At 42.8% G+C, this 20768-nt stretch overlaps 1 protein-coding gene and 1 long non-coding RNA gene across 13 annotated transcripts in view; both read left to right on the top strand.

Annotated features, from left to right (window-relative positions):
- Window positions 1-20768, top strand: part of BCAS3 (BCAS3 microtubule associated cell migration factor) — a 473254-nt gene that overhangs the window by 343440 nt on the left and 109046 nt on the right. The gene's annotated exons all lie outside the window — the stretch shown is intronic.
- LOC118671658 overlaps window positions 16524-20768 on the top strand; it is a 55791-nt gene continuing 51546 nt past the window's right edge. The window contains exon 1 of the long non-coding RNA XR_004972801.1: window positions 16524-17385. This is a non-coding gene — a long non-coding RNA (uncharacterized LOC118671658). The remainder of the gene's footprint in view (window positions 17386-20768) is intronic.

The following is a 20768-nucleotide window of genomic DNA, read 5'->3' as shown; positions in this document are numbered from 1 at the left end:
GACAGGGACGGAGCAGCCTGACCACAGGGCCCGATTTGCCCCGGTCCCCTCTGCACTTGTGCCAGTTTAATTTTCAGCCGTGCTCATTCCACCCCAAACGTGTACCAGCTAGGATGCTACCCACTTATCTCCCTGTGTTAGAGTTGGGGGAGCCAAATGGAGCTGCTAGGTGGAGTGATAGAAGGACCTGTGCTTCTCAAATATTAGCGTTAGCCTGTATCACCTGCTGTTTGCCACTTGAATCCAAAAAGTTGTAAAATGTCTTCTTCACATTTGCCAACAAAGAAATAATTAAAATTCTGGTCTCTGTAAGTAACATTTTCAGAAGAAGTCGGAAACAGAGCAGGGAAGTACGAAATCAGGCAGGCTCTAGAGAGCCTTTTCCATAGCTTTGGACTCTCCTTCATGGGGGATAAAGGTGGGTGGCTGATGGTGGAGCAAGTTACCCTCCGAACATACAACCTCTGAGAAGGAACCTTAGTCATAAATCCCATGCCTTAAGTAGTGCTCAGTGGTGCCCTGGCGAGGACCATTCTAGTAATTTCTGTCTGGGCACATTTCCTAGGGAGAGAGTTGAGCAATATACAGGATCAGGACTTTGGGGCCAGATCTCCACATAAAGGCCTTCCTCTCCCCAAGGTGGTCCATTGGTTTGGTCGCCGTGTGCCCACATGACTGGTGCTGCCAGCTCAGGGAGTTTATGAAATTTTGATGCAGAAATTGGGTTGTTGCTTATCTTGTACCTCCTTGCTCATAGTATTGACAGTGCCCTGGAATTGCTGGAGGCAGATAGCATCTCGGCGATCACTGTGCTATTTCAGCTCTCTGCTGCTGACAACATCAGAAGTGTTTTAACAGGGTTTTAATGGGCAGCCTCTGTAGCTCCTTGGAGGGTTGCAAATAGCTGCCGTGAGAAAGCCCCGCTTGGGCTGGGGCTGACATGCCCTCTTTTCCCATCCAGCTGCTGCTTGTTTAGAGGGCTCCTTCCTGGTGACAAGCACTTCTTATTTGGGCTGAGCAGTCCTAGGACTTGAATTCCAGAGATGAGATTGTGTAATATAAAAAAGGAAAGGTCTCCTAAGGACATTTTCTTCCCATCCTGTTGGGGGCAGGAAAAATGAGTCCTTGTGGGGGGCGGGGGGGGGGGGGGTGTAGGGCCAGAGAGAGGGTCTAACCAGGAATAAGTCTGCCATTCCCAGAACCTTTCCGAGAAAATTCCTGGTGTGTCGTTAAAACTGAAGTGTTCTCATTTGGTGGAGTCGCAGGAAATCTATTTGGAGAACGCCATGCCCAGAGCCCCTGTTTTCTAGCTTTCCCACATTTCAGGGTTTTATTTAATGGCCGGCAGGCACACAAAAGAGGAAAGTGGCTTTCCACACGTGAGGACCGTGTTTGATGGCTGTGTGATACCCTGGGGTTTTCTCTGCTGTTGTGAAATACATCTCCAGATTGAAAGTACAGTGAATTACTGCTGATTCGTGTGCTTTGGTTCTCTTACTTGAGTTTCAGATGTAACAAAGTGATTGAATTTCCCGCTAGTAACTTAAAACCTGAAATCTGAGGGTGAAGGGGGTGGATATCTGCTCTTCCTAGAATCCTCTTTACTAAGACAATGAGGTAGTGAAATGAAGTGGAAAAAGAAGAAATTATATTGACCTCTCAGCTGTGGCACCGTATCTATGTCCAAGGTCATCAGGGTTCCCAAAGGGAACTGCTGGTAAGAATGGAAGGGGGAAATGGTGGCTAACACATTGAAGTTTTTAGTGTGATGCAGGGACCCAGTCCAATCAGGAGGGCTCCCCCGAGGAAACTATGTCTGTGTGCCATTTAGAAAGTTCACCAAGACATGGAAATGACCTAAGGGTCCTTTGATGGGTGATTGGATAAAGAAGATGTGGTGCATATACACAATGGAGTACTACTCAGCCATAAGAAAGGATGAAACCCTGCCATTTGCCACACCTTGGATAGATCTTGAGAATATCATGCTAAGTGAAATAAATTAGACAGAAAAGGACTAAAACCATATGATTTCATTCATATGTGGGATACAAAGCAGAAAGCAATAAGTGAGCAAACGAACTCATAGACATAAACAACAGAAGGGTGGTTACCAGAGGGAAGCAGGAGGATGAAGAGGGTGAAGGGGGTAAATGCATGGTGACGGAGGGAGACTAGACTTTGGGTGGTGAGCACACAATGCAATATACAGGTGATGTATTATACACTTGAAACTTATATAATGTTATTAACCAATATCACCCCCATGAACTTAATAAAACAAAAAGAAAAGTGTAGCATCTCAGGGTTTGGAAGTATCAGTGCAGACATCAGCTGCTATAATTGTTTCTCTCCCTCAACCTCCCTTCTCAGGGACATAGAAACAGTAGGCTACCTGGCTCTTTTTGCAGGAGATCTAATAATACTTCCTTCTGAAGTCTGAGAGCGACTGCCTTCACTTAAGGTCTACCTACTTAGAACTGGTTTTTATCATTATCACCCTCCACAGGTTTGTGGGGGTTTTTTGTGTGTTTTTTTTCAGGCTGCCTAAGAAAATCTCCTATCAGACACTTAAGGCCATTTCACAGCCTCCTCTTCCCCATCCAAACTGATAGTGCAAGGCTATCATCTGTCCTTCAGAGATTAAAGATTCTTAACTTCTCCTCACCAGCAGAGGCATGACTTTGTCTATTAAGAGATAAGTCTGATTATCAAGGTTAGAGAAGAAAAAGCGCCAGAACACCTCTGGGACACGCTCGGAGATGGATTCCTGGGAAGGTCCCAGCCGATTTCCCGTTGGCTTTCCTACAGCGGGGCCCCTTCCTAAGGCTGCTCTGCCTGCTGCGATGGGGACTGTTACCCCAAATAAGACCACTCTTAAAAAGGCTTTATTAGATGTGCTTGTGTTTAGGGTCTTCTGTGAGGCACTGAATAAAGAAAACTGCAGGAGTTCTACAGAATATAAAGAGGAAAACCACCAGAATATGGCCTAGAGGAGAGTATAATGGTGAAATATGTGAAGCCTGGAGCTAGAAAGCTAACCACATCACTAACGAGCGAGTGGATTTACCTCCCTCTGCCTCAGCGTCCTCGTTTATAAAATGAAAATTGTTATAAGAATTATAACCCACTTATAAGATTGTTGAGGATTAAATATGATATTGTATTATAGCACAGTGCCCAGCTCATAGTTATGTGCTTGCTTAAAAGGGGCCAATATTACTATTTCTGTTATGTATACACATGTCTAGCGCTTTCCGCCCACCCCCCCCAAGGTTGCCTATTCCTAAATCCAGTGGGTTAATTCTTCAGTTTGAAGAAAACCAGTATGATATCTCCCTTTCCTTAATCATACCTGTGGGTGGTGATTATGGAATGTATTTCCTACACACATTAATTTTGCTTTTAGCTTGTTTTATAATAAATATTCAAAACAATTAAAAACTCTATGAAGACACCTCTAATCAGGTCCTGGATGTTTTGCAAGCTGCCCGGGTAGTCCTTCTCCTGTCTGCCCTGGGGCCTGTCTCTCTTCCTGTTTATGCATTTTCTTATTTTATGTACATGTTTGCCTGTGGGACAAGGTGGGACAAGGAGAGAACACTTGAAAAGTAAGCTAGACTCGAGAGTGTAGGGCTCTGAGTACTAGCACTTTGCAGTGTTTCCTGTATTTTTGGAGTCAGCTGGTTAGTCAGGATTTGAATCTTACTTTCACCCACTTCTTACCTCTGTAATCTTCAGCATGTCTGTTCTTATCATCTCTGTTCTTCAGGTTCCTGGTCTATAAAAACTAACAGGTAAAATGAATTTTAATGTGTTTTATTTAACCCAGTGCATCTAAATGCCATTTTAAGTTTTAGTCGATATAAAAATTATTAATTTCATCATTATATTCTCTTTCCCATGCTAATTCTTCAGGATCTGCTGTATATTTCATACTTCCAGCCCGCCTCCATTCAGACAAGCCATCTTTCGAATGCTCAGCCACACCCTGGCTGCACAGTTCTACCTGCAGAACCCATCCCGCTACTCTTCTGCCTGTGGCTTTATGAACCCAAAGAGAGAACCTTAGAATTAAACTCAAAAGCCATTCCATGCTGATCTCCATAGCTACCCCTTACAGGTGTTTTTGCCATGTCAGAAGAAGTTAATACAAATACATTTTGTGCTCAGTCAGCCACAGATTAGTTAGCGATGGTATAGGATGAAAGCCATCACTGGTAGCAAGCCCATCCAGGGGCACATGTAAGCTTTACTCTGGCTTTTTTTATTTTTTTGAGACATAAGACTCATCACCCCTTTTATTATTTCCTGACCAAAACTGCCTTTGTATTCAAGTCTAACAACCTTAGAAGAACGCAGAATCTGTGCTAAATATAATAGTGACCCTTTCCACTTAATGAGTGGCTGTCTGAATTCCCAGCACTGATCTCATTCCAGTTCCTTCTGAAGTTTACCTTTTACACTTGTGTTGGTTTTAGCCAGTGGTCATGGTGTCAGAGGTCATGAACTTGTACACTTCATCCCCCCAAATTCACTGTATCAGTAACAATTTGTGAGGATCCTTCTAGAGTAATTTATTTAATTTTGCCACCATTGGTTCACAAAGGAATAAAGCCCCCCCCCCCTTTCAAATAGATGGCAAATGGATGATAAAGGAGAAGAAAAAGAATGGAATTCATCAGCATCTTAATTATCTTAGTTTTAAGTTCGTCTATAAGTGTGTCTTTATGGATGTAGTTTTACTAGCTTAAAGTATCTAATTGAAGCCAGATCCTTACATCTCTTTGGATCAAGGAGGAATAATAAGCCCAGAACATTTTATCCCTACAATCCAGAAACACTTAGGTAGCTTGTACTTGATATATATATGTAATCAGTTTACTCTCCCAGCTTCTTTTGCCACCTAAGACCTTAGCATGATCTAAGATGGTGATGAAGGGAGTATTTATTCCTGTTTTAATGGGTGCAACCAACAAAGGAGGATGGGAGCTCAATTATTAGTGATTGTTCAGAGGATCTAGTTTCTTTACATATGATATAATGGAGCCCACTCATTATTTTCAGCCCCTTTATAGAGGTTATGGTTACCCCGTTTTTATGCCAATGTTATTCTGTTAGGATGACTAGATTTTGGCTAGACCAGTATTTCATCTCTGGATAGAGGAATTACCTGAATGAGCCCTCACAGACTGTTCTAGAGGGGTGCATATTCCAAACCTAAACCTAGAAAGGCTAAGTTAGTGGTTCCTAATATTCTGGGGTCACAGGCTGCTCTGGAATTTATGACATCTCTCCAGAAATAAGTGCGGAGACTTCTTATACACACACAAAGTTGCGTATGCTTTCAGGGGAGCCAGGACCCCTTGGATATCCACCCCTGGATCCCAGATTAAGAGAATTAATTTGACCCCTGTGGGTAGTCACTAATGCTACTATAGCCTAAGCATGTCCCTCAGACAAAAACTATACTGAGGACAGAGGAACCGGAGGGACTGTGCGGGATTTGAGAAAGAAAAGCGCTTTAGCTTTGGAAGGAATTTGTGTTTGCCATTGAATAAGGTGAGGCAAGCAGGTAGAGTAGAGCCCGGTCCTGGAGGCTGGGAGACCTGCCCTGCCCTGAGGTCACATGGCTGAGAGAAGGGCAGGAAGCCAAGAAAGAAATCGGGCAAAGTTCCTGTAGTTACCCTACCCCAGTGGGTCAGGCTGGAGCTCACTGGTCTCAACTCAGGGAAGTGCCTGTTCCTTTGAGGAGAGGTTTTCAGAATCAGAAAACTACTTTTTTTTCCCTGGGAAACAGAACTCTCTCTGCTGTTTATGTTTCCTACAATGATTTTCTTTTGCTCTCCTCATGGTTTTGTGTAAGATTTGCACTGAGATCAAACATAGAAAGGGAGTGTGCAGAGACGTCCTTGAGTGGGAAGAAGAGTGCCTGCAGGGATGCTAACAGCCCTCTCCTCCTCTCTGCGAGGAGCTCCCAGGGAACTAAGTGCATAGACACACACACACACACACACACACACACACACACCCCTGGACACTCTCCTTTCAGGTTTTCTACCCTAAGGAGTTTTGCCTTTTAGTACGCTTGCCTCTGTTTTTGCACTCGTTTCTGCATATTTTTGCTTCTCCCCGTTCCCCCGTCTCCCCCCCACACCCCCCCACCCCCAGTAGGAAGGGCAGTAGGACCTTCCTTGTGTTGGAAAGTGTGACTCCTGTGTGTGGGACTTGACTCTAGTCGAAGCCTTGAACCGGCTCAGAGTTAGGACAACCCCGTCTCATCTTGGTGTGAGATTCTGTTAAGCCCCAGTGGTGTTGAAAAATTATCGAGGAGACTATAGACACATTGAAATCTTTAACCAGAGAAGCTGCCTTCACAGGAAACCATAATTTATAGTATCTGTTCAAAGGATTTGAAAGCACTAAAGTAAAAGGTCCAATAAGTACAGTATTTTTCCAGAGTCATTGGATATTATCCTAAGGAACGAAAGCTGCCACCTTTTAAGTCACAGACCAATTTTCTGTATGGAAATGCAGCAATTTTTCTTGTAGGCAGCCCTAGTCCGAGTGGCGAACCACATTCTTGTGCTTCTAAAATGCCTCCTTTTAAGTGGCTTCCACAGCAGAGGAGAGATGCTTATGTGTCCCCCTTGCCCAGCCCCCAGTACTAGAGACACAGCTTTTCTTGAAGCTGGGATTTTACCATAAAATTAGTGTTGCTACTCTATGCTCTTCTGCATGTATACCAGGATGTTTGTTTGGATATATGTCATTTGTCTATCAAATTTACTTTTCCCCTAAAATTTTCAAGCAAAATAGCTTTCCCTGGCCTATCACTACATACCCGCAGAAATACTGCACTAAAGCAAACATCGGTAGAGGTCATATTTCTTTTTTAATCGCTCTCTTCTGTTCCCATTTTACAGATAAGAAACGAGTTTTGTCACGTTCAGGCACTTGCTCAGGGTTAGAAACTCAGGAAGTGGCAAAGCTGTTCCTACCCATGTCTTTCTTGAGTTACAGATCTATCACACAAAACCATGTGGGTTCAGTGAGTCCTAGCTTCAAAAGAAGGAAGAAGGTGGTTTTAAAAAATAGTCCACAGCCGAGGCCGGTTTGGCTCAGTGGATAGAGCGTCGGCCTGCGGACTGAAGGGTCCCAGGTTCAATTCCGATCAAGGGCACGTACCTGGGTTGCGGGCACATCTTCAGTGGGAGATGTGCAGGAGGCAGCTGATCGATGTTTCTCTCTCATCGATGTTTCTAACAATCTATCTCTCTCCCTTCCTCTCTGTAAAACATCAATAAAATATATTAAAAAAAAAATAGTCCACAAAGTTAGTGGTTGTGTTATTCGTGCACAGTGGGCCTAGTTCCCCAGGGAGCTTGGAAACGAATAATTTTGGATTCGCATGCAGGTCTTATTGTCACTGTAGACACTGGGAATAATGTTTTATTACTAGATACATTTGGGCAAAAAAAGAGTGAGTAGGGCCCTGGCCGGGCAGCTCACCCTGATGCACCTGGGCTGGGGGTTTGGTCCCGGCCAGGGCACATGCAGCAGTCAGTGAATGCATGCATGCATAAATAAGTGGAACAACAACTGGATGTTTCTCCCTTCCTCTCGCTCTAGCATCAATAAATAAAATAAAAGTGTTTTAAAAGAGTGAATAAGGGTCTAATTTCCCTCAAAACCATTATCTAGCAGGGGATGGGGTTTCTTTTATGGACAGAAAAGCAGTCTCAGCCAGGAATCTTGGTTGCATTTACAGCAGCTTGGCAGACCCTTGAATGGAACTCATTTCCAGGCCCGCGTGCTAGTGCTGCCCTGAGAACCCTCTTGCTTGTGAAGAAAACCTCCAGAAACCCTACGTCCTGAGTTTCATCTTGAGGCTCCAGGACCCATTTTCTCTTTCTTAAAAGGAAAACAACAACAAACCAAACAAGCAACATGGTGGGAAATTCTTTGCAAGCCCTGCTTTATTCCCAGTCTTTGTCTCTCTTCTCCATTGCTGCTTTATTTTATATAGCATCTTCAGCCCTTGTGTAGTGGAAATAATTGTTATTACCATTATTAAAGTAATTCTTTCCTTTATTATGATTTTCCAGCCCTACATCTATTTAGCAGGCCTCGCAGCTCGCCTGAGTCTGAGCTGCTATTGTAAGATACAAAATTATGTCGCCGGCATCGTTTTGGAATTTCATGGAATTTGCTTCCCCATTGACTATATTTCCAGATGGAACCATGTGCTTCAGTGTTTGTTTTAGGCCCCCACCAAGTCATTCCTTTGCAATGGTCTGTAGCTACACTGCTCTCCCTTGGGCCTAAGCTGTGTGACTAATTGGGGTGCGATAAACTTCGACACCACTTAACAAGAGGCTAAAACTACTTCTTTTTCTTTGTTTTTCTCCATATTATCTAGCAATACCCTTTGAGGGAGCAGGAAGAAGAGGTGATGAGGATTAGAGCTCATTGGGAAGGCTCTGAATGCCCGAGTTTCATTTCGGAAGCTTCACACCTTTGAGCCCCGGGGAGAAGTTCTGACCTCGGCTTTTATAGGTTTTGCTGTATAATCCGAGCTTCCCAGAACACTCTGTAGCTAATGGCTTTCGCAGAAGTGATTTTACCACTAAAGATGGCCATCAACCAGGCTTGTCTTAGTTCCATGTCCAGATCTAAAAATGACTGTTAACTTGACTTACTGTGCTAGTTAAATATTTCTAAGGAGGGTTTCTTTCTAGGTCGCAGACTTGGGATCAAAACACAGTAAAAGGAGGGCTCCCCTCAAAGGTGGAGCAACAGATATGGTTTGAAGATGATGCCAGGCAGGCTGGAGAGGGATTCTTGTCTTAGCCCTGCCCTCCCCTCGCTGCGGGCCTGGGGCGCGTCCCAGCCTCCCTGTCCCATGCTTTTCAACTTGAAAATGAAAGGATTGGACCAGCCCTTTGGTTTTGAGGGCCTCCCTCTTCAACCCTCCTCTCCAACAGGACCCCAATATATAAAACAGATACACGTGAAGAGGTTTCATTAATGGAGGCTACAGGGAAAATCTTTCTCTGGCCCCACTTCTGGCCCCAGAGGCACTTCTACTTTATTTGATCTTTCTTGAAGAGCTCTTCCAGCTGTGGCATTCTGAAATTCTAATTAATCCGAATTGAGCTTTATTAAAATCAGTACGGGATTTTATTATTATTGTTATTATTATTATTGTCATTCAGTACCCACATCAGGGAGGGAAGAAATGGTCTTAAGTTACAGTGTGATTTTAGTTAGTAGAAGATAGAATTCATTGATGTTAAAGACAAGCACAGGTCTAAACATTAGCCTCTTAGAAGTTGTAGAAATGCACAATAGAAACTCCCTTCCTTTGCTCCAGCTAGTATGGAGCAAGAACACAGAGGAGCAGATAAAAGGTGAACCTGCCATCATTAGACCTCACTTCCTGAATATTTCCCACTGAGCTCCAGTATACAGTTCCCTCTTCTTCCTTCTCCTCTCTCAGATCCTAGATTACTGCAGTTTGGAATTTTGGCCCTAAAAATGTGTTTCTGGGTTCCCTCCATCCCCCTCTCTAACTGGAGCCAGCTCAGAAGTCCTCTCATTCCTACCTGTCATCGCTGCTAATACCTTGCAGATCCAATACCAAACTGTTGCATAGGATTAAACTCTGAGCCTTCCAGGAAAAAATTTCAGAAAGTGTTCCTTTGCTGTTGTTAATTGCAAAATAAACAGCTCTCCCTCCCAGGGAGTGGGGTTTCCTTCTCCTTTGGTGGGCTTCCCTCTAGCCATGCAGGGGCTGCTGGGGACCGATTTACACCTGCAATTCCAGACCAGTTCAGAGTGCCCACTTCAGTTTCTCAGTTTGCATTATTTCACCAACCCAATGACGGGCGGCTAATCATTCCAGCCTTTTCTGAGCCATGTGTGGCCTCTCCCAGCCAGCAGTGTTCCCGCTGGTTGTTAGATGTGTACCTTAAAGTCAAGATTTCTCCCCCCAAAAGAATAATAGCAAATTCTGCTTAGCATTTTCTGTCAGCCAGGCACTGCCCTAAACACTTTAAATTTTTTATTTATTGATTGCTGAGAGAGAGAGAGAAAGAGAGAGAGAGAGAGAGATTTGTTGTTCCACTTACGCATTCATTGGTTGATTCTTGTATGGACCCTGACCGGAGTCAAACTTGCAACCTTGGCTTATCAGGATGATTCTCTAACCAACTGAGCTACCCGGCCAGGGCCTGTCCTAAACACTATTAGTGTGCTCACTGCTTCAGGCTCTTGAAGAATAGCCAGACAAGGCCCAGGTAACAGGATGGGTACCGAGTTTCCAGAATCCTCCATGACTAGTTGTAGCCAAATGACTTGCAGGCAGGCTTGCGGACAGATCCCAAATGAGTGTCCTTCAATTAAAATGTACAATTTTGAGAATTTGGGGTGTGTTTTTTTTTTAAACAAACAAATGAACCACTTGAGTTGCCTGTGTATGAAATGATTGCTTGGCAGGTAGAGTTATTATTATGCTATTATGTTAGAAATGATTAACAAGGGCTTAATTTCATTCCAAACAGACTGTGTCAAGGCGATTGGGCGCTGCAGAAATACAGTGAAATATGAGAATTCCGAGCCTGTAGCAGAGGCTGAGCTAGAGACCCCAGTCAGTCCTACCCCTTTCTAAACAGCCTCAGCCATGAAACTTTCTTGACCTTTTCACCTTTCAACTTTGTTTGAACTTGGAAAGAAGACTTTTGAATTATTTTTAAAAAAGGAAAAAAGAGAAGAAAAAGACGGGAGTAAAAAGGTTGGGGGAGGCTGTGGAGGAGATGTGGAGACTGAGGGAAGGGTCTGATTATATGTTAGCGTAACAGTAATACCAGGAAAATAATCCTCCTCTTGTGTAGGAGATTCTGCTACTGGGAGCCACAGGGTAATCAGCTCACATGACATACCCAGAGGCTAATGCTAGCCTGTGCTGTTTTTGAACATATTCAAACAAAGGCTGATTATCCAAACAAGAATTTGGACTGCAGCAGTCGAACCGGTAAACTATAGTTAGTAAAACTTGGCGCCTTGCGAGCCTGGAATGTTACAATTGCAGCTGGGTCTTCGTTTGTCAGGCAGCCACACTAAGCAGTAAAAGCAGAGATTTTTATCTCCCCAGGACTCAGTTTTAACTCCTTGGTTGCAAAGAGGTAAGTGCCCACTGCCACGTTAAGGAGGCCGTGGCATTTTCCCCGTGTTCTGTGGGAGGATGAAAGCAAGTTGTTCATCTTCTCCGATCTTATTCTAGAGAGTGAATAATGGCTATTCGTTTATTCCTTTAACCAGTCTTTATTAAGTGCTACTGTGGACAAAGCCCTGTGCTAGATACTCTATTTCTGTACAGGTGGGTATAATAGATGGCATAAAATTGTTATCAAAAAGTTACTCAGTATTGCCAGTAACTTTGTGAAGGGGGATGGGGAAGATACATAAAGGCTTATCGGAGAAGGTGTCATTGAAATAACTTTGAAGGAAGGTAGGCTTGAATCTTCTAAGGTGGCTTTAAAAGTGATTTTATGCAGCGGGAACAGCACAAATAAAGGAACAGAGGCAGGAAAGTTGCATAGTGGATGTGAAGGGAAGTAGTAGAAAAGAAGTTTGCCAGGCCTAAGGGAGTGGCCTTGATTGGTAAATCAAGAAACCATTGACAAGTTTTCTTTAGCTTTTACATAGCTACCTTTAATAATAATAAGTTAACATATGTGGAAAGTTCATCATCTCTTGGGACGTCAGGTCCTCATGATAATTCTCTGAGAAAACTGAGATTCAGAGAAACTGAGTAACTTTCCCAGAATCACACAGCCCATTAAGTGGCAGAGTCAAGATTCAAACCCAGTCTGACTCTAGTTCCCCAGCTCTTTCCCACTTTCCTGGTCTACTCACTATGCCTTTTAAATTTGCTGATGATCATAATGCAGAATGAATTAGGCGTATTTTTATATGGAGGCAGGAAACTCGATTCTAATGGAATATCCCTGTTCTTGAATTAGATGGTTATAGTGCAGAGTCTTACTTTACATGAATGGTCTTTATATTGGAGATCCATATACAGCTGCAACAATCACCACTCTTGAGTTGGTGGAAGCATACGGGTCCTAATAAGTTCATGGGAATCAGAGTATTTCTTCCTGACCAGTACCGTCATCACGAGACAACCTGCTCTCCCAGTCACTTCCGACCGTGATTTTACGGTAGCAGAGCTGACTGGCAGCTCAGGTCTGATATGCATTTACGACGTTGCCTTTTCTGAGAAACACATTTGATGCCATTAGTCGATGCCTCCCTACTTCCCGGTTTCCACAGGGCATCTTCACCGTGCTCTTGTCCTCTGCTGACCCCGCCACCCTCTTGTTTTCCTTCCTGTCCTCTTTGATATACTCTGTTATTGTAAGCCAGGCTTGCGGCTTCTGGGAGGGGTGATTGGCAGGGTCAGTCAGACATAAGCACTGGAACGTGCGTCCCAGAGGTGGAAGCCAGATTTCCTCTCCGGGCCCCGAGGCCAACTCCTGTGATAGCTCTGTGGCTAGAAATAGCAAAGATCGAAATGGATATTGCAGATAGTCCAGACAAGCACATAAGAAATCCAAGTGCTTGGGTTCTTCAGGTTTTTAAGTTTATTAGTGGATGTTTTGAACAATAGAAGCGATATAACATGTCTGTGTGTCAATGTTTCATATGCATGGCGTATAGGTTGGGTTTACAGTTCTTAGGGGAAGAAGTAGGTGCTGATTTAGTGAGCTTATTTTTGAAAAGCAAAAGCAAGAGTGAATAAAATAGCAGACTGTCATATTACAGATAGTGGGAGTCCATTAGCACCACCATTATTATTTAGCTTGGGTTCAAACAGGTTCTCTGCCTAGCGAGTTTGGAGAGGAGAAACCAGCTTGAAGGGCATTTCCATCAACGATAGTTCCGTATCCAAGAGGGAAGCCTGGGTTTGAAGTACTGACGTAGCTGTACATGTCTTCAAGGGGGTTTATTTGTTTGCTTTGTCTTTTAATTCAGTTTGCAAGGCCTTGAACAGAGAGCTCCGAAACCTTTGAGGAAACTGTTGAAATGCTAGAGATAAGTTTCCATGACTTATGGTGCTTTTGGAAACTAGGGTGGCCTCGTGATGAGCCATTTTCCCTTCCTGGCGTTAATTATTTGCGTTTTGTCAGTGGCTCTAAAATTAATATAGAAAGGGAATTTCGTTTACTTTGGGTGATCATGTTTCACTGTATGAATGTCTCCGGCGTAGCAGAGGATAACATGCTCCTGTTAAGATCTAGCTCATGCTGAAAGTACTCACCGTGGCTTTTGGAGATTAGGTTTCCCTACTTAAAATTAAGAACTTAAAGATTTTAATCAAGATAATCTTAAAATGTCTTAAGGTGCAACGTATTCTGGAGGTGATACTACTTGGAATAGTAAAGACCAAAGGAGAAGTTGTGAGTTAATGTTTACTCTTTTATTACTATTTTAATCAAATGGCTTTACAACTTGACCTTTTAAATGTGAATATGTTTTTTTAAAAGAACACTCAGGTATGTGAAGCCATAACTGCTGTGCTGGAAGTTCACAAGCCGCCGTCTTCTACCTGAGCTTTAAATATGTGCAAGAGGAAAATACCTTCATTGGTATTTCCTGTGGGGCGATTACATGGCCGTGGTGACAGGTATTTTGGTGGAGGGAAAAGCATCTTTTGGGCCTGGCTGGTGTGGCTCAGTGGTTGAGTGTTGACCTATGAACCAGGAGGTCACAGTTCGATTTCTGGTCAGAGTACATGCTTGGGTTATGGGTTTGATCCCCAGTCGGGGGGCAGCTGATCAATGATTCTCTGTCATCATTAATGTTTCTATCTCTCTCTCCCTCTGCTTTCCTCTCTGAAGTCAATAAAAAAATATTTTTTTAAAGACCATTTTTTGGATATTTGGGAACTGTAACCATGTCACCTCAAATAATAATGGTAATGATGTTGATGATAATAGCAGGAGCTACCACGTACTAAATGCCTGCTCTGGGGACAAGATAATTTCTGGTCCCCACAACTAGCCTGTCAGGTAAAATTGTGTCTTTATTTCACAGATGAGAGGATTCAGCCTAAGAGAAGGAGATAAGCTTTGAACCCAGTTTTCTCTGACTCCAAAGTCCACATTCTTTCTGCTACACCACGATATTGAAAGGAATGAGTTGTAGCTGATGCTCATTTAAAACTTACCCGTTTTACCACGCATGCCCTAAGAAGTTCACAACAGATCTTATCTAGGAGACCAAATTCTTTTACTCATGCCACTGAGCTCTAGGACTAAAGGACTCCTTTCTCCTAAATTAACCCCAAACACGCTGAAGTATTTCTTAACTAAAACTTTCCCCCAAAAGAAGCATTCTTAAAAGGCACTGAGGGTTGTTATTCTTAAACTGATTTTGATGAATTCGAGGGCAAAAATAGGTTCGGCTTGTGATTAGATTTCAATATGCCACTCTTCCTTGGGAATTTTCCTTTGTTTGGGCATGAAGGAAACTTGCCATGAGAAACCTTCTGCTCCTTCTCACTCCACTCTCACTCCTCCTCCCCACCTCGCACCCTTCATGAACCCAACCTGAAATTACAATCCAATTAGGATGTCTTTAGGGGACCCTCAGTACAGTAGATACAGTGAATTCATAGATTTGACATTAGGGGTTTGATAGTGACTCTGAAAGTCAGTGAAGAATTGGCTGTTATTACTGATTAGTATGTTGGCATATAGGAGGCATGGGCAAAGCTGGTGGGTCAGCCTGTTTGATCACCCAGCACTTGCATCTACGTCCTTGGGCTCTGTTGTTCTCTACTTGTTGTCTCATGGTTTGATTTCACACACACACACACACACATACACACACAGCAAAAAAACAACAACAATGTAGCTAACTCTTTATGCTAATGATGGAAGAGAAAAGAAAGTAAATAAGCCTAATAAAAGAACAGTTCTTAGGGAAAACCAGTTCAAAAATTGTACTTTCTCTCCCTACTAACAGCATTTAACACCTAGATGTTGAAAACAATGTTTGTTGAATAAATGCTTACATTTTCCAAGAAACCTACGCCCTCTCATAATAATGGAATAAGATTCAGGAGATGAGTGTGTTTTAATTAAAGGGGAATGGTTTCCCAGCGCTAAGTACACCCAAGACCCAAATGGCTCTTGTTATCCCACAGCAAGAAGCCAAGAACTTGAGGAAGACAGTTCAAATATCCGAATTAGACCTAAAAGAGACCCTTAGATATGGCCTGCTTAGCCCTTTCACAAATCACTATATCTTAAAGCACAGAAAAATATTGATAGTGGTGTTTTAGTAACGTTCATGTCTATTTTAAATCCAATCTATATTTGGGTGCTGTTGCTAGGCTTAGACCCCAGCCCTCCTCTGTTTATATTTGATGTTTTCAACATGACAAGAACTTCCTCACTGACTAGCCTGCGATGTGTAGATACTTCCTCCAATTAGAAGGACATCACTGGATGCAAATTATTGCAAAGAGCTGTGGCAGAACTTATAGTTACAGTCTCATGAGATGCATGAAGCCTGGAATTCAGGAAGCTGAAGGGAGAATTCGAATTCATATCCTCTCTTCTAGCAATCAACCTACTTTTTTTCAGAGGGATTAATCTCCCGGTATTTTTTTTTGTTTGTTTGGTTTGGTTTGGTTTTGAACCATTGTTGAGCAGAAGAAATAGTGGTGATCACTGCCTTTACAAACTAACCCCAATGTCTTCCAAACTGATTCTTGAGAACTTCATTTATAATCTCATGTAATGAGTGCAAACTATTCCATCATTGGCAATATTAGGATTTATTTTGCCAATTCTTTAGAAGGTAGTGTCTTTAAAAGACAAAGAAGAGGCTTTCAGTGGGTTAAAAAAAAAAAAAAAAAAAAAAGAACCTAAGGAAAGTCAATTCAATCTGTGGCAGTAACATGAGCAAAGGCGTGAGCTTGGAAATGGCAACCTGAAGGTAGCAAAACTATGTCATAAAAAATAACAGTGTGGCTCAGTTGGTTGGAGCATCGTCCCTTATACTGAAAGATTTCGGGCTCAATTCCCAGTTACGAGGGCTGTGAAGCCAATGGGACAGCTCTTTAGGGTCTAGAGACCTAATCTTTGTGGACCAACGTCGTGTTAAAGCTGGGAGGCCTCCTCCTTTGACCTCTTCATTTGAGCAAAAAGGAAGCTCTGAGGGTTCGAGTGATCTGCCCCAGGTCCCACAGTGATTGAGAGGGCTGACACAGAGACCCCGATGTGGGCCACCCACATATTGACCAGGGATTCTTTTCTGTGCTGGGACAGCCCTATACCTTTCCTGACCCCACACCCGATTGGTTTACAGCAGCATTCTGGACCTGGTTGAATCAGGAATCGGGTTAAAATACAGGGTGGGGCAAAAGTAGGTTTATAGTTTGTGAGTATGCGAAACACAGAGTTTATTCTTGTATTATTACTTATTATTTTCTACACAAACAACTATAAACCTACTTTTGCCACAACCTGTGGATTGAAATTAGTCCCTGGGTCTCTTCCTCTACTTCCAAAATCTTCTAAGGGTGTTCTAAGCATCCCAGTGGTCAGAGGGTGGACTGAATGTGTTAGGATAGCATATCCAGTAACATTTGGGACATGGCTCACCTGGCATGGCCTATGTACCTGAATTATAGCTGTTGTTGCAAGTCCTCTCTCATGGTAACAGAATTTCCTTTTTCTTTTTTAAAATGAATGTGGCTAGTTTTGCCTTTGCGTGTGGGTGTGGGAGTGTGTAGAATAACCTAATTGGCAACCAATCATGAAGTTCTCTTTGAGCCTGATTCTGTCCCATCATTTGGAGACCCATTTTGGTTAATTTGTTTTTCCATATAGTTGCTAGTGGGAAAAATGCATTGCTTTGGTACTGAAATTAACTTGATTGATGTGTCTTTGACTTTGTCATTTTCCAGTGGCTCAAAAGGTTATTTCCCAAGTGTTTAATTTTTTTAAGTACAGTGTATATTAATTTAACTGCTACTTTCTGATATTCATCACTCTGTGAAAAATTATTACAACTGCGTGCATTGAACAGACTTTTATTTACACTGCAAATTCTATTCATTGTAGAGTTATTCAACTCAAAGATACCATGCAAATTTGACAAAGACGAAGTTTTTAGAAACTTAAACCATTTATTGATTTGCTAAATATAATTTTCACATTTTCTTTATAGTATTCTATAATATATCTTTCAGAAGGAAACACTTAAAGACTAATGCAATCTACAGGAACTGTTCATTCAGAAGTAATGAGTGAAGAGGTCATTCTTGTCTGAAATACTTACATTAAAGGGTTTCCAGTCTTTGAGGTATAAAGTTCTTCCATGAAAAATATGGCTTGCATTGGGCTTCTGAATTCTGTACAACATGTCACAATTTTTGCTCTTGGGCTAAAGATAGAAAGTAAAATAAAATGTTCTTTGTCCATTTAGTTATCCTTGACTCCATGAAATTCTCCAAAGTAATTACTGGTGACCACAATACCACCTACCAGCAAGAGAAGCATTGACCTGGTGCCAACTGCCTTATTGCTGACCACAGCTGCTCTTGACTAGAGCAGATGTTTCTCCTTTTGCCTTGCCAGTAAAAATTTATTGAGCAGTTTTGCAAATACAGAGCAATACACTCTGCCTGATGAGCAACCAGAGATCTTAGCCACCTTATGCAGTAATGTTAGATTTCTCCTCTCTACTGTGAGGCCCCCACTCCAGGTCCCATGCATCTCACCTCCCAGGCCTCAGAACTTTTAAACTACAGTCGTCTTCGGTTTGCTTCCCTACCCACCCATTTAATTTTCTCCAAGAAAATAATGTTGGAAGAGTAACCACACTTGTGGTTGCAACTTGCTGCTTTAAAAAGCTGTCTCATTGGAACTTTGCTCCTACCAGTTGTGGGTTTGCAAAAAGGAGTGAGGGTACTTTACTGGGATGTTTTGTTAGGGTGCCTTTCTGAAATTTTCCACATCTCTTTGGTTTGGATGTTGACTTGGAAATCTCTTTGGAATTAGCTTCCTTTTGGAGAGCTGTCAGCCTTCCTAAGTACTTCTTGAATCCTTTCCCCATCAAGGCAGCCAAGGGAACTTCTGATCGCACCGCTTTGTATCTATCATGGATGGTGCTGTATTTGAGTCTGAGAGTTGAAGCACTTTAAAGGCTTGCTTTTGCTTTTGAGTTGGAATGAATGACTTAGTACAATTTCTCTCCATGTTCCTTGTCCAAACATAAAGGAATGATTTTCTAGTTATAGCTGATACTACTTTCAAAAGAAAAAAAAAAGGAAATCTAAAGGACTACTCCCCCCTTCAGTGGTTATAGCCTATTCCCCAAGACCTTTGAAAGAAAACAACTCATGAAGATAATTCATGCCAGCCTGGCATGGATTCCCACAGAGCCTTGGGCCTAGGGAGGACAGGTAGGATATAAGATCAGAGGGCAAAGGCCATGTGGTGAGAATTTGCCTGGTTTGTGCTTCCTCAGCAGGGATGAAGTAGTAGTGACCTGAGTCCCTCAGTGGCTATTCCAGGAGTGTGTCACTGTGGGAATTTATCTAGCCGGCTTTGTGGCAGATGACCAATTCTGATAGCTTGATGCAAAGGCTCCTAACACACATGATACCAGGACTTCATTGAATATTCTATTGAGTCCCTGTTAGGATACAGAGGATAAAGTGAGTGACTACTTTAGATCTGTAGATCAAGAAGTTTGCAGCAGTATGTTCACTTTTAATACTTTAACCACTTGGAGTAATTTAAAGTAGTAGTATACACTCAAATACTTGTAACTTAAAACTTTAATCTTCTTTGAGTTTAAGAGAAGAATTTGTTCAGATTAATGTATATTTTCCTACTTTCTCTACTATTCCTGAAAAAAAAAAAGATTATTTTTAAATAAGAACGTTGAAAAAATTATCAGCACTACTAGACTTGGTATTTGGCTCAAAACTGGGGCATGTTTTTTTCCCCCTCTAATGTTTCCAGAGCAGAGCACTCCTTAACTAGGATGAGAAAAGTTAATTTTAATCCTCCAACGGCTTATTTGCTAGCACAAAAGGTCACGAAACACACCCAAAAACTCTACTGCTGAAATCTTAAGGACAGCGATCTCAGCAGCAGAATGGTCCAGGTCTAGAATCTCAACATAGAATTGTGTCTCTGGCTGAAGAAACAATTTGCTTTAGGAGCAATTAATACAAAACTACTGAATCGAAGAACCTTCTCTTAATCTGTCTAAGGGAAAACGCTTTGTTCATGCTGTTCCGGGGATCTCAGAAGAGAACTATTGAGAAGAGGTTGTAAAATGGGGGTAGAAGTTCTTTCCAAGGATGTTCCCTGCCCAATCTATATATATAAAAGCCTAAGTGACCGGCCTACTGGCCGGTAGCTATAATACACACTGACCACCAGGGGGCATATGCTCAATGCAGGAGCTGCCCCCCTGGTGGTCAGTGCACTCCCACAGCGGGAGCACCGCTCAGCTGACAGACAGGTGCCAGATGCCAGGCTCACAGCTGTGGCAGCACGAGCCTCTCCCATGGACACTCCCCCTGCGAGCTTGAGCGGTGGGCGGCGTAGCATCCAGCCCGGGCTCAGGATCCTCCCCGGCCGCTTGCCTATCGTGCACTACCTTGTGCTGTGCTGTGCGGGATCGATGCAGACAGCAGGCTGGAGCCCAACGAGCTGGCGGATAAGGCCAGGCTAGGGCGACGCGGAGGTCCACTGATCCCTGCAGGCCAGGCCGAGGGACCCCACCGGTGCATGAATGTGTGCACCGGGCCTCTAGTATTTTTATAATTACCACCCATTAATCTGGGATCCGTCAGAAGGAAGAAAGACTTGCTGCATCAAACTAGTTTATGTAAAAGAGGGAATGTAAAAATGTGATGATCCAATTTTTTCAAGCTTTGTTTTGAGCTGATTTTTTAGGGTATTAAAATGTCACCTGCCCCAGGGATTAAGAATCAGACATGGAATGAGGCAGGCTTGAAGAAGATCCAAAAATAAGTTACTAAATCATAGCAGCCATTGGAGGACTAGGGAAATGGCCTCACTTTCCTATGGGGAAGGTCTTTTCCTTGAGTTTGGTCTTTTGTTTCCTCAGCACCTCTGTGAATTAAAAGGGAGGGGAAGAGAGGCAACCCAACTTAAAATTTAAGTTTTGATCACTTTAAAGTAGTAGATTTGTGAACAAGTGCTCCTTTAGACAGTGTGAATGCTGATGTACTGTGAAAGTCGGGCCTGCTGAGCCATTGGAAGAATTCTCAATATATTGTGCAAGTTTTGATGGCAAGAGGACTGAGAGCAAGGCTTGTTTTCCATATAAAAAATCGCCTTAGGAATGAAGGTTGTAACTGAGGACTGCTCTGTACTGTATCAAGCCATAATATCCAGTGAGTCAAGAAGGCATTAGGGAAACACTGGAGACATCACAAGAAACATTTGAGTTAATGTTTGAGATAAGGAAGATGACTATCTCTGAAAAGAACCCGAAATTAAAGGGCTCAGGCTCCCATTTTCAGACAACTAAAGGGAGTTCCTTTTAGGGATGCTTTCTTTCCTTCCCGATGGAAGTCGGGGGTGAAGAGCCAGGGTGGAGAACCAGAAAGCAGGCTGCTAAGCTCACCTAGGCCACAAGATCTTGGGCTGCTGTTGCCCATCTCGGCTTCAGTTTCTTCACCTGAAATTAACTGATGAACC

The sequence above is a fragment of the Myotis myotis genome, unplaced genomic scaffold, assembly GCF_014108235.1.
Source record: "Myotis myotis isolate mMyoMyo1 unplaced genomic scaffold, mMyoMyo1.p scaffold_m19_p_17, whole genome shotgun sequence".
Classification (NCBI taxonomy): Eukaryota; Metazoa; Chordata; class Mammalia; order Chiroptera; family Vespertilionidae; genus Myotis; species Myotis myotis.
This window is presented reverse-complemented; position numbering and strand designations above follow the sequence as displayed.